The sequence below is a fragment of the Hemiscyllium ocellatum genome, chromosome 21, assembly GCF_020745735.1.
Source record: "Hemiscyllium ocellatum isolate sHemOce1 chromosome 21, sHemOce1.pat.X.cur, whole genome shotgun sequence".
In the NCBI taxonomy this organism is placed as follows: Eukaryota; Metazoa; Chordata; class Chondrichthyes; order Orectolobiformes; family Hemiscylliidae; genus Hemiscyllium; species Hemiscyllium ocellatum.
Window position 1 is genome coordinate 38,592,920 of NC_083421.1, and position 13,797 is coordinate 38,606,716.

Below are 13,797 nucleotides of genomic sequence, written 5' to 3' on the forward strand. Positions count from 1 at the left end.
TCCTGTATTCTAGGGAAATATTTCAGGGTGTATAGATTCTATTTTCTCTTCAATGCTCTTCCTTTTTAATTTCCTAAGTATTGTTTCCTCGCTATTCTTTGGGTGTCAGTACTGGCCCAATGAAATATCAGATAACTGAATTTTGCCCAAATATGCTGCACATTTGTGCACAGATTCTCAATCTAATTTTAAATCTATTTTAAATTAATGGCCTAAATCTTCGGATCTTTGGATCGTCAGGGACCATGTAACCATGGAGTTGAAATCAGGGGCGGCACGGTGGCACAGTGGTTAGCACTGCTGCCTCACAGCACCAGCGACTGTGTGGAGTTTGCACATTCTCCCCGTGTCTGCGTGGGTTTCCTCCGGGTGCTCCAGTTTCCTCCCACAGTCCAAAGATGTGCAGGTCAGGTGAATTGGCCACGCTAAATTGCCCGTAGTGTTAGGTAAAAGGGGTAAATGTAGGGGAATGGGTGGGTGGCGGGTCGGTGTGGACTTGTTGGGCCGAAGGGCCTGTTTCCACACTAAATAATCTAATCTAATCTTATCTAATTAATCTAAAAAAAGCCCTGCTGAAGTCTCAATGTATTGCAGGGAAATGGCCTGAGAAGTTTCAATCCTAATTGAACAATTCCCCTACTCATTGAAACAGCTGTAGAAGTCTCAGACTCTGTCAGTTCAAACGTGTTTACCTAAAGTGGTCAAATCTGAGTCTAACTGCTGGGTAACTCCATTCTGATCACTTACATTTTATAAATTAAACATTAAATTCATGTATGGATGAGCCCTGTCATGTGGACTGGTTTTACGTTTTGCATCTCCTTTGTCTCCCTGGAGATTAAATTGTGGCAAAGGTAAAACTGATTTGATCATAAAGGAACAAGTCAACGGGCAATCTGTTTGAAGATTGACAATGCAATCCATTTTGGCTCTAAACCGCCAGGAAGAGAGGATGATGTTTGTGTTCAATACATTTTCATGCTGCATCAAAGATGGAAGACCATTTCTGTATACCATGATACCTGGTATTGTGCAGTTATTATTCCAACTATTGTGAGTGGAACCCTACTCCTGTGTAGAGCATGTATCTCCACATGTATGTTTAGAATATGTAATGGGATGATTTATCTCCATTGCCAAAGAAATTTAGACAGGACTGATTAGAACAAGTGAAGTTATGGTTTTGACCTTTTTAAAAATGCTGTCTGTCTTGGCCTGGCCTTGAAATACCATGTAGAAGTAGAGGAAAATGTTTGAATGGTTTTGAAAGACACATTCCAGTTTTAAAATGAGTATATGTAGCCTAGCAAGGTGCATCTTATCGAATCAAGGGTGGGTATACATATCCATGTTCCAGCTTCCCAACAGTGTGCATTTGTTTAACAATATGCTGTCATTTTGGCCATGAATTTTATATATTTGAAAGGGTTTAGTACCATTCTCCACCATGAACACTGTTTTGCATCCTGATAGGGGAGTTACTATTAACTGACTAGGTTAGGGAATTCTTGGAAACTGAAAGCAAAATATCGCACGTAATCAATAGCACTAACAGGAGGTCAACGTAAAGCTAGAATCAAATCAAGGCTTTCAGATGGTCACCATATAACGCAACATGATGGTTAATGATATTTTCTAAGCTGCGTGATAAAATTATGACTTTATAGTTTACAGTCTCCATATTAATATCTTAGAAGTACAACCAAACCAAATTTTATAAATTCCTGCATATAGTGAAATAATATATAAGCTTATACAAGTCTGATCATTTGAGTTTACAATCTTTACCTAGCTATGTTGCTGTTTTATCTGACAGAAAGATAAGATGATTAATCATTTACTTTACCTTAATGCTCATAATGCATCCACCTTGTTCTGAATATTAACAGCACATATTATTGTGAAATGGATATGGTTAAGTAGCCATTACTGAGGCATGGTTACAGGATGGTCACGACTGGGAGTTAAATATCCAGAGGTATCAGATGAATCAGAAGGACAGACAGGAAGGTAAGGGAGATGGTGTAGCTCTGAGATTATAGAGGAGCAAGTGCTGGATGTCTTGAAACGGTTAAAGGTGGATATATCCCCAGGACCTGATCAGGTGTACCCGGGAACTCTGTGGGAAGCCAGAGAAGTGATTGTTGGGGCTCTTGCTGAGATATTTGTATCATCGACAGTCATAGGTGAGGTGCCAGAAAACTGGAGGTTGGCAAATGTGGTGCCACTGATAAAGAAGGATGGTAAAGACATGTCAGGGAACTATAGACCGGTGGAGCCTAACCTCGGTGGTGGGCAAGTTGTTGGAGGGAATCCTGAGGGACAGGATGTACATGTATTTGGAAAGGCAAGGACTGATTAGGGATAGTCAACATTGCCTTGTGTGTGAGAAATCATATCTCTCACACTTGATTGAGTATTTTTGAATAAGTAGCAAAGAGGATTGATGAGGGCAGAGCAGTGGATGTGATCTATATGGACTTCAGTAAGGCGTTCGACAAGGTTCCCCATGGGAGAGTGATTAGCAAGGTTAGATCTCATGAAGTACAAGGAGAACTAGCCATTTGGATACAGAACTGGCTCCAAGGTAGAAGACAGGGGATGATGGTGGAGGGGTGTTTTTCAGATTGGAGGCCTGTGACCAGTGAAGTGCCACAAGGATCAGTCATTTATATAAATGATTTGGATGTGAGCAAAAGAGGTACAGTTAGTAAGTTTGCAGATGACATCAAAATTGGAGGTGTAGTGGACAGCGAAGGGGGTTACCTCAGATTACAACAGGATCTTGACCAGATGGGCCAAAGGGTTGAGAAGTGGCAGATGGAGTTTAATTCAGATAAATGCAAGGTACTGCATTTTGGGAAAGCAAGTCTTAGCAGGACCTATACACTTAATGGTAAGGTCTTAGCTAGTGTTGCTGAACAAAGAGACCTTTGAGTGCAGGTTCATAGCTCCTTGAAAGTGGAGTCGCAGGTAGATAGGATAGTGAAGAAGGTGTGTGGTACGCTTTCCTTTATTGGTCAGAGTATGGAGTGTAGGAGTTGGGAGATCATGTTGCGGCTGTACAGGACATTGGTTAGGCCACTGTTGGAATATTGCATGCAGTTTTGGTCTCCTTCCTATTGGAAAGATGTTGTGAAACTTGAAATGTTTCAGAAAAGATTTACAAGTATGTTGCCAGGGTTGGAGGATTTGAGCTACAGGGAGAGGCTAAACAGGCTAGGGCTGTTTTCCCTGGAACACCAGAGGCTGAGGGGTGACCATAGAGAGGTTTACAAAATCATGAGGGGCATGGATAGGATAAATAGGCAAAGTCTTTTCCCTGGGGTCGGGGAGTCCAACACTAGAGGGCATAGGTTTAGGGCGAGAGGGGGAAGATATGAAAGAGACCTAATGGGCAACTTTTTCACTCGGAGGGTGGTACATGTATGGAATGAGCTGCCAGATGAAGTGGTGGAGGCTGATACAATTGCAACATTTAAGAGACATTTGGATGGTTATATAAATAGGAAGGGTTTGGAGGGATATGGGTCGGGTGCTGGCAGGTGGGACTAGATTGGGTTGGGATATCTGGTTGGCATGAACGGGTTGGACCGAAGGGTCTGTTTCCATGCTGTACATTTCTATGACTCTATGGCATCAGGATGGTGGTGAGAAATGACATCGGTTCAGTGGGATTTTGATCAGATGGGCCAAAGAACTAAGAAGTGGCAGATGGAGTTTAATTTAGATAAATGCAAGGTGCTGCATTTTGGAAAAGCAAATCAGAGCAGGACTTAGACTTGGTGGTAAGGTCCTGGAAAATGTTGCTGAACAAAGAGATCTTGAAGTGCAGGTTCATAGCTCCTTGAAAGTGGAGTCGCAGGTAGATAGGATAGTGAAGAAAGTGTTTGGTATGCTTTCCTTTATTGGTCAGATTATTGAGTACAGGAATTGGGAGGTCATGTTGCAGCTGTACAGGACATTAGTTAGGCCTCTGTTGGAATATTGCGTGCAATTCTGGTCTCCTCCTTATCAGAAGGATATTGTGAAACGTGAAAGGGTTGAGAAAAGATTTACAAGAATGTTGCCAGGATTGAAGGATTTGAGCTACAGGGAGAGGTTGAATAGGCTGGGGCTGTTTTCCCTGGAGTGTCGGAGGCATGATCTTAGAGGTTTATAATATCATGAGGGGCATGGATAGGATAAATAGGCAAGGTCTTTTCCCTATGCATGGAGGGTCCAGAACTAGAGGGCATAGGATTAGGGTGAGAGGGGAAAGATATAAAAGCAACCTAAGGGTCAACTTTTTCACGCAGAAGGTGGTGTGTGAATGGAATGAGCTACCAGAGGAAGTGGTGAGGCTGGTACAATTACAAGGGTGGCACGGTGGCACAGTGGTTAGCACTGCTGCCTCACAGTGCCAGGGACCTGGGTTCGATTCTTGCCTCGGGCGACTGACTGCGTGGAGTTTGCACGTTCTCCCCGTGTCTGCGTGGGTTTCCTCCGGGTGCTCCGGTTTCCTCCCACAGTCCAAAGATGTGCGGGTCAGGTGAATAGGCCATGCTAAATTGCCCGTAGTGTTAGGTAAGGGGTATGGGTGGGTTGCGCTTCGGCGGGTCGGTGTGGACTTGTTGGGCCGAAGGGCCTGTTTCCACACTGTAAGTAATCTAATCTAAAAAAATTTAAAAGGCATCTGAATGGATATATGAATAGGAAGGGTTTAAAGTGACATCGGCCAAGTGCTGGTAAATGGGACGAGATTAGGTTGGGATATCTGGTCAGCATGGATGAGTTGGATCCGTGCTGAACACCTCTATGATTCTATGACTCTATGGAGAATAACGCTGAATCATTTTAGGTGGAAGTTAGAAATTCTAGGAAGAAAACATTAATGATCAGTGTGGTCTATAGGCTACCAAGTAATAGCATCACATTGGGGCAGCAATAAACAGATAACTAATGCCTGTAAAAATGGTATGGCAATTATCATGAGGGATTTTAATCTACATGTCGATTGGTTGAACCAGGTTGTCATGTTAGCCTTGAGGAAGAGTTCATTGAATGTATCTGCGATAGTTTTCTTGAACAATATATAATGGAACCAATGAGGGAGCAAGATAGCCTCGATCTGGTCTTGTGTGATGGGACAGAAATAAGGAAGGAGCGATCATAGTATGGTTGAATTTAGAATACAGATGGAAGGTGAAAAGATAAAATCTAATACCAGGGTCCTGTGCTTAAACAAAGGACACTCCAATAGGATGAAGGAGGAGTTAGCTAAAGTAGACTGGATGCAAAAACTTTATGATGGGATATTTGACAAGCAGTGGAGAACTTTTAAAGCAATTTTTCAAAGTGCTCAGTGAAAGTATATACCAGTGAAAAGAAAGGATTATAGGAAAAGGGGTAGTCTTCCATTGATATCTAAGGAAATAAGGGAGGCTTCTAAATTTACAGAGAAGGCATACAAAGTGGTCAAGTACAGCAGGAAACTAGAAGATTGGGAAAGCTCCAAACATCAACAGAAAGCCACAAAAAAATCTATAAAGAAAAGTAAGATGAATTATGAGAATAAACTAGCTCAGAATATAAACACATAGCAAAAGTTTCTACAAATATATAAAACAAAAAAAAAAGTGGCTAAAGTAAACATTGTCCTTTAGAGGATGGGAAGGGGGATTTAGCAATGGGAATATGAGGAAATGGCCGAAGCACTGAACAGGTATTTTGTGTCAGTTTTCACAGTGGAGGACATGAATAGCATGCCAGTAATTGACAAAGAAATGGAGGTAGGTGAGGACCTCGAAACAATCATTATCACAGAAGATGTAGTGTTGGGCAAGCTAATTGAGCCAATAGCAGACAAGTCTCTTAGCCCTGATGGAATGCATTCCAGGATATTAAAAGAGATGGCGGAAGAAATAGCAAATATACTTGTAGTAATTTTCCAAAATTCACTGGACTCTGGGGCAGTTCCAGCAGATTGGAAAACAGTAAATGTGACACTACTATTTTAAAAATGAGTTACACAAAAGATGAGGAATTATAGACTGGTAAACTTAACTTCTGGAGTGAGGAAGATGCTTGAGTCTATTATCAAGGAAGAAATAGTAAGGCATCTAGTTAGAAATTGTTCCTTTGGGCGGATGCAGCATGGGTTCATGAAGGGCAGGACATGCTTAATTAATCTACTAGATTTCTATGAAAACATTACGAGCATGGTGGACAACGGGGACCCAGTAGATGTGGTGTATCTAGACATTCAACAAGATGCTGCACAAAAGGGTGCTGCATAAGATAAAGATGTATGATGTTATGGGTAATGTATTAGCATGGATAGAGGATTGGTTAACTAACAGGGAGCAAAGAGTTGGGATAAATTAGTGCTTTTCTGGTTGGCAATCAGTTACGAGTGGTGTGCCTCAGTGGTGAGACCAAAATTATTCACAACTTACATTGATAATATAGAGTTGGTGACCATGTGTCGTGTGTCAAAGTTTTCAGATAGCATTAAGGTAGAGCAAAGTTTCCAGAGGACTGTGAAACTTTGCAAAGGGACATTATTTAAGTGAGCAGGCAAAGTTCTGGCAGATAGAGTACAATATTAATATATGTGAACTCATCCATTTTGGTAGGAATAGCAGTAGAAAGGACTATCATTTCAATGGTATAAAACTATAACGTGCTGCTGTGCAGAGGGACCTGGGTGTCCTTCTACATGAATCACAGAAGGTTGGTTTGCAAGTGCAACAGGAAATTAAGAAGGCAAATGGAATCTTGTCCTTCATTGCTAAAGGGATTGAGTTTAAAAAAGGGAGATTATGTTGCAGCTGTACAGGGCACTGGTGAGGCTACACCTGGAGTATAGCATGCAGTTATCTCCTTAAATGGAGCTGAGTCTATGGAAAGATCAGCCGTGATCTTATTGAATTGAGGGGTCAGATGGGCCTACTCCTGCTCCTTGTTGTTCATTATTTCCACATTTAATGAGCATTTAGAACAGGAACTTCATTGGCAGAATATTATACTTACAAAATCAATTCAAATTCAAGGGTTTGAAACACGTTTTATTTTCATTTGTATGGTTTTTGGTTATTACATTTGTTACACGTTGAGCTTGGCAAATATTTAAGATAGAAAGCAACAAAACATGTTAGAATTATAATGGTTAGCAGCAAAAGAGTGGATTCAATATTTGACAGAATTTGTCAAGCAAACATTCAGTCTTGTACAATATTCAGCATTGTAAGCATAACAGATTTAATTCCACCAGAATCTGTTAGTGTTCACAACTTTGAGAATGTCAAATTAACATAACTCTATAGGGCATCATGGAACCCTCTTCATAAACTTATTTCATTATGATATGAATATTTTAATTTACTAAAGGAGTGTGCTTATCTAGCTGAATATCTGCCGTAATCATCTACAAAATGCCAAAGTCAACTTGGATGGATCAGATCAAGAAAATTCATTTTCAATGATTTTCATTTGTTGTTGTTGTTTATAACTTTCTAAATGGAGTAATTTTCTTTGGCCATTGGGCATAGAGAAGGATGTGAAGTCTGTATTTTGAAATGTTTCTACTTTTTGAGGTAGTAGTGATAGCCAATATTTATATTAGTTTAGGGAAAGTATCGAATCAAATATAGATTGCTGTTCAGGGTAGGTGACCAGAATGTGTTCATGGTTTTAAACATGAACCTTGATTTTAACGGTTAGACTTTAACCAGGAAAACTATAATAGAACAAGAAAAGAAGTCAGGTTAGTGACAGAAATATTTGCTTGAAGTGTTTCTACAACTAACTACTAAGGAACCCATTAAACTTCTACTGTATTTTATAGAGGAGATTTTGGTAGGTATGGTTTTTAAAACATGTCAATTTTATGACTTCAAATGCCAGCATTACTTCACCAAAGAAAACTAGAAGGGAAAGTGGAGATTGAATAAAGCAAGTATGATCTAGGAGTAGCAGGGATTGTGAATTAATTTTAAACTGAGTTGAAATGGTGCTACTGTTACCAGCAATGAGATTGAAATTAAACCAAATCTTTAATGAAGGGCATTATGCTTTCACACTAAGTTGGTAACACAAAATTAGCATCAATGTAGACATTTCTAAATTCTGCTGTTTTAGAGGTACAAGTAAAATATCTTCAGACAAGTTCATTTCTACAATGAGAGGTTGTGAACAAGCCTTCATCAATCACTGTACAAGAACAACAGTTTCTCTTTCAGTTTGTTGTTGGAAAATTAGCCACATTTCCAAAATACACTGAAGTGGCTGAGGCCCCTTTTACAGGAGCCGTTCTTTACCCTCAGGGGCCACATTGCTGATTGAAAGGCTGAGAATGTGGCATTTCTTTGTGGATTGGCATTTGCATTTTTCCATGATCTACATTCGGATCTAAACAGAAATGAAAGCAAAAAATAAGGTGAAGCAGTTCATGGTGCAATTAAATAGTAAGTACACCACCAATCATTCACTACTGAATGCTTTAACACATGTTAGAACTTCTACTCTCTCTTGTCAGGATTAGTTCTGAAAACCTTCAAAGTTTATGTAGGGAGGTGTGAGAGGTATACTGTGCCTGAAGAAACTGAAAGGGAAAGCTGGTCATTTTAACCTCTAATCCTGGTTAGGAACAGAAGGCTTTTATGTTATTCAGTCCAGAAGCCACCTCCCCCATTCTAGAATATAGGTGATCATCCTAGGCTACCTCAATATCCCTTGATGTTGTTAGTAACTAGAAACCTATCAGTTTCTTTCTTGAACCTACATAATCCCTCACCTTTCACAGCACTCAGAGGTAGGGAGTTCCAAAGATTCACCACTCCTGAGTGAAGAGATTCTTCCTCATCTCAATCGTAAATGGCTCGCCTTTTATTCTGAGGCTGGGTCCCCTGGTTCTAGACCTCATAATCAGGGGAAGAAAAACACAGACCACTCATTTCCAGAACCTGCCCTATGATAAATACTAGTAACAAGGAACTGTGACAATACTATGGGTTTAAGAGATATATTTTGTCCTTTTTTAAATTAAGAAAGTTGAGACAAAGGTGTTAAGCAGTCTGCTGAAATCCAATAGAGTAAACAGCTTGTGGCTGTAGGGCGTTTTTAAAAAAAAAAGTTGTAACAATAAAAGCAGCTTGAATGGGAGAGTTCAAGCTCCCAAAGAATCAGGATCTTTAGTTTTAGCTTTCTGGATGTTGAAGCTGGTTATGGAAGCTCTTATTCCTCTCTCTCTGACAGCTAAAAGCTGGGGTTCTCTTCCTGCTGTTAGAACTGCATTTGAGACTATTTATTTTACTGAATTTGCCTTGATCAAGGGTGCATTTGTGAGATGTTATTATATTGGAACAGTCAATTAATTGTAGTTAATATAGCTATTATTTTGATAAACATTTCAGTAGTTACAGTTAAGCTAATTCTCTTTCTTTTGTCCAGTGTTTTAACGGTAGTGTAAATTTAAAGTATGTTCTGCTCAAAGTCAATTAGCTTGACCAATTGAATTATATGAAGGAATGCAGTGCCTTAACACTTTTTGTTTAAAATAAGAAAAAAGTTAGGATCTAGGCTACCTTAATATATTTTGAGGAGGTTTGGTCTGGTCCATATCAGAGTCATGTATGTGATTATAAGTTTCAGTCAAACTACAAAGGAGTTTGCACTTTAGTTTATTAAAGCAACAAAACCAATGAATTTAACAAAACAAAAAACTGCCAATACTGGACATCTGACAGAAAAAACAAAATTGCTGGAGAAACCCAGCAGTTCAGACAGCATCTATGAGAATAAAGCAAAGTTAATGTTTTGGGTCCAGATTACTGTTCAGACCAGGTGACTAGAATGTGTTCGTGGTTTTAAACATGAATCTTAATTTTAATGGTTAGACTTTAACTAGGAAAGCTACAATAGAACAAGAAGTCAGATTAGTGACAGAATGTTTGCTTGAATTGTTTCTACAACTAACCCCTAAGGAACCCATTAAACCTCTACTATATTTTATAGAGGAGGTTTTGGTAGATATGGTTTTTAAAACATCTAGGAGAAAGTGCGGATGCTGGAGATCAGAGCTGAAAAATGTGTTGTTGGAAAAGCGCAGCAGGTCAGGCACCATCAAAGGAGCAGGAGAATCGACGTTTTGGGCATAAGCCCTTCTTCTGAAGAAGGGCTTATGCCTGAAATGTCGAATCTCCTGCTCCTTTGATGCTGCCTGACCTACTGAGCTTTTCCAGCAACACATTTTTCAGCTCTGGTTTTTAAAACATGTCAATTTTCTGACTTCAAATACCAGCATTACTTCAACCAAAGAAAACCAGAAGGGGTAGTGAAGATTGAATAAAGCAACTATGGCCTATGAATAGCAGGGAATAGGCTTGTGAATTAATTTTAAACTTAGTTGAAATGATGCCACTGTTACCAGCATCTGAGGGTCACTTGTCCCGAAATGTTAAATCTGTTTCATCTCCACAGATACTGTCAGTTTCTCCAGCAATTTCTGCCAATTAATTTAAGGTTTGAGTCAAATCCCTGTTTGTTGTGTGCACTTTGTTGTTCTGTGGTCCAGGAATCATTGTGAGGAGAGAGGGAATGGAATCTCCTAAAGCATTGACAAGGCTCCAGCATTGCTCTTGTCATCGAGATGAAATCTGACATTCTGCAAATATGACCTGTCGTTTTAATGTTCTCTCTCTGAATACCTGGAGGCAAAATTTCCTGTTGTCTTTCCAGTGAATCACCTGCCTACTATTTTGCTTAGATCAAAATCGTCATGTTACCAGGCAAGGTTTAAGGGAGTTCAACTTATCAAACAGGTATTTCCTGTTAATGGAATACCGAACTCTGCAAAGTCATGCTGACACTAACACAATGCAAGCACTTAAATTGTCATCTGATTAATTACCTAAAATTTCTATGGTAGTTTGAGATAAACAGATCTCAATAACTTACAATAAATTTTCAAAGGCACAACTTGAAGAGACTGTCTGCTTTACACCAGAAAAAAAGGTTTTTTCATCATGCATTTCGGTATTAAAAGCAACAAGAAATTTTAACGACGCACGTACATTTTGCCTGATTGACTGCAGCCGGAGTTGATACAGATACCGTTCTATCTTCCTCCTTCCTGCCACAAAGGGCAGAGATCTTCCGGGCCACATATCGGCAGGCTTGGGGGGCGGGGAGGAAAGAAATTTACAAATAAATCTCATTGAATTATCAGCTATTACGTTTGTAACATATTCCGGTCAGTTATGCTGTTTTGAGCAATACCATAGGGTGTTAGATTAAGTAACGAAACACTCAGGGATAAAGCCACTTTTGACAGGCTCAGGTAAAGTATGCACACTGAAACAAGTGTACAGATTATTTCTTGCTCACGGAAAGTAATGCAAATGATGAGAAAAGTGCAACGAAGCAAAAAAAAAGCACCGGGGGTCATTGAATACCAGCACAGAATTAATCCATCAAGTCTGCGTGCAAAGGATGGAAATTAATTTGTGCTCCAACTGAAATGAAAATGCAATTATTTGCAATATTGTTTGTGGAAATTATATTGGACACCTGTTTGAACTTTTCCTCTGCCTTTTTGGGCCGCTGGTACATTTATTACCCATCATAGAAACATGAAAAATAAAAACAGGTGTAGGCTATTCAACCCTTCAAGCCTGTTCTGCTATTCAATATATTCATGGCTGATTATCCAACTCAGTATCCTGTTCCCACTTTCCTCCCAAATCATTTGATTCCTTTAACCCTAAGAGCTTATCTCGCTCTCTATTAAAATCATTCAATATTTTAACTTCAACTGCTTTCTGGGACAGAGAGTTCCATGGGCTCACCACTCTCTCTGGGTGAAGAAATATAGGCTACCCTATATCTTTAAACTGTGACTGCTGGGTCCAGACTTCCCCATCTTTGAGAGCATCCTTCCTGTGTTTGTTATGGCTAGTCCTGTTAGAATTTTATACATTTGTGAGATTGCACCACCAGCACCATCCCCCACCCCCGCCCTCCATTCTTCTCAATACAAGTGAATATGATCCTAACCAATCCAGTCTCTCTTCATATAGCAGTCCTGCCATCCCAAGAATCCACCTGGCAAAGCTTTGTTGAACTTCACTCTGATAAGGAGACCAAAACTGCCACAATACACCAGGCGTGGTCTCCCCAAGACCTTACACAATACAGAAAGGTATCTCCGTTCCATATTCCAGCGACCAATATACCTCTTGTCTTCTTTACCACCTGCTACATCTGCATGTTTTATTTCAGTGACTGGTGCACTGGGCCACCCAGGTCTTGTTGTATCTTCCCTTTTCTCAATTCCAATCAGCAAAGGAAAGGACAGTAATCAACTGCAATTAGCTGTGCCAGCTATAAAGGCTGAACAAGTCTCCAATTTTCCTTTACAAAGATTCAAAAGAATCCTAACTACGTTTTAGCATTATATACTCAAATTAAACAGAACCCAAGACTTGGAAACAATGATACTACCTAATATTTTATGAATGGCTTGTTCTGGTTCATATAAATCATCTTAACACTATAATAAATTCAAAACACTGCAAATGCTGAAAATCCGAAATAAAAATATAAATTCCTGAAGAAACTCGGCAAGTCTGTCAGCATCGCTAGAGAGAGAAACATTAACTCTTTCTTTCTCCACGGATGCTGCCAGGTCTGTTCAGTTTGTCGTGTTTATATTTCTTAACATAGTGTTTGGAAATTTACTTACAATGTTGTTCGAAATGCATGTTGTAATAAAAAAAGTCATAACACAGATCATTTGCTTTTAATGCAGACTTTCCTTGTATGACTCATCATTTATTTGGAGCAATATGTAGTAATTACACTCAGTGAATAAGAAGCACTTATTTTCAGCCTGCCTCAGATTAAATGAAGTAAAAAGTGAGATGGGAGCACCTTACCGTTACTAATAGCTCATACCATCTTGTATCTTCTTTTTCCACTCACAACTGATGGGTCTAATTTCTGTTAGAAGTTGCCCACAGAACCCAGGTATGAATTTGACCTGCAGGGTACAAACCAGTAGGCATTGTGTTGTGAATCAACTTTAAAACTGACAATTAGTCCTACAACTTAAACTGCAGTAAACTTCCTGCAAACAGAATAAATGTTGAGAGCCTAGTACACAAAGGAGAGAATTTAATAACATTGCCTAGCACCCGAAACATTATGCTGTTAATTGTGTATATACTAGTGTCTACAATATTAATAATTTTATCTAGAAGAGCGGAATTTAACCTGATAGATATCTGCTAAACTTGGATCACACAATATGTAATAACATTTTGGAATAGGTTGATTAGAAAATATCTATAATTTGTGCAGAATTCAACACAGACTCAATGTTAAACTGTAACCATTATCTGCAATACAGTTGAAACTTACCCTTGTGCACAGTTGCCAAGAATCAGCTGCTGAACTTTACCTTGAAGGTTTTTATAGGCAGATAGTAACTCCACCTTTTGTTACCACAACAACTATGTAACACGTCAACAAAACAGAACTAGCCAGTTGAAGCAAGATGGAATATCAGTTCATGTAATTATTCAGATTTTCTAGACTTCAGCCAGTCAGGCTTTTCTAGTCCCTGTTTATAAGACTCTGCTGATCAGTCTTTTATTGAAACGGTGCTGGAGCAGCTTCAAATGCTCCTTGATTGTTTTTCTCTGGACTGGACATTGGAACTGTGTGCAATTTAGATAATGTGAAAATGACGTTTTACAGGAACTACTGTTTGTTAAAGAGGACTGTAAATGAAAAATATGATATGGACATAAAGCA

General features: G+C 39.3%; 1 long non-coding RNA gene across 1 annotated transcript; it reads right to left on the reverse strand.

Annotated features, from left to right (window-relative positions):
• Positions 1-8,017: 8,017 nt before the first annotated feature.
• Positions 8,018-13,481, reverse strand: LOC132825662 (uncharacterized). The gene is made up of 4 exons (XR_009645806.1): positions 13,402-13,481; positions 12,918-13,021; positions 11,055-11,156; positions 8,018-8,391 (listed from the first exon to the last, which is right to left on the reverse strand). It is a non-coding gene; the product is annotated as an uncharacterized LOC132825662 (long non-coding RNA).
• Positions 13,482-13,797: the final 316 nt, after the last annotated feature.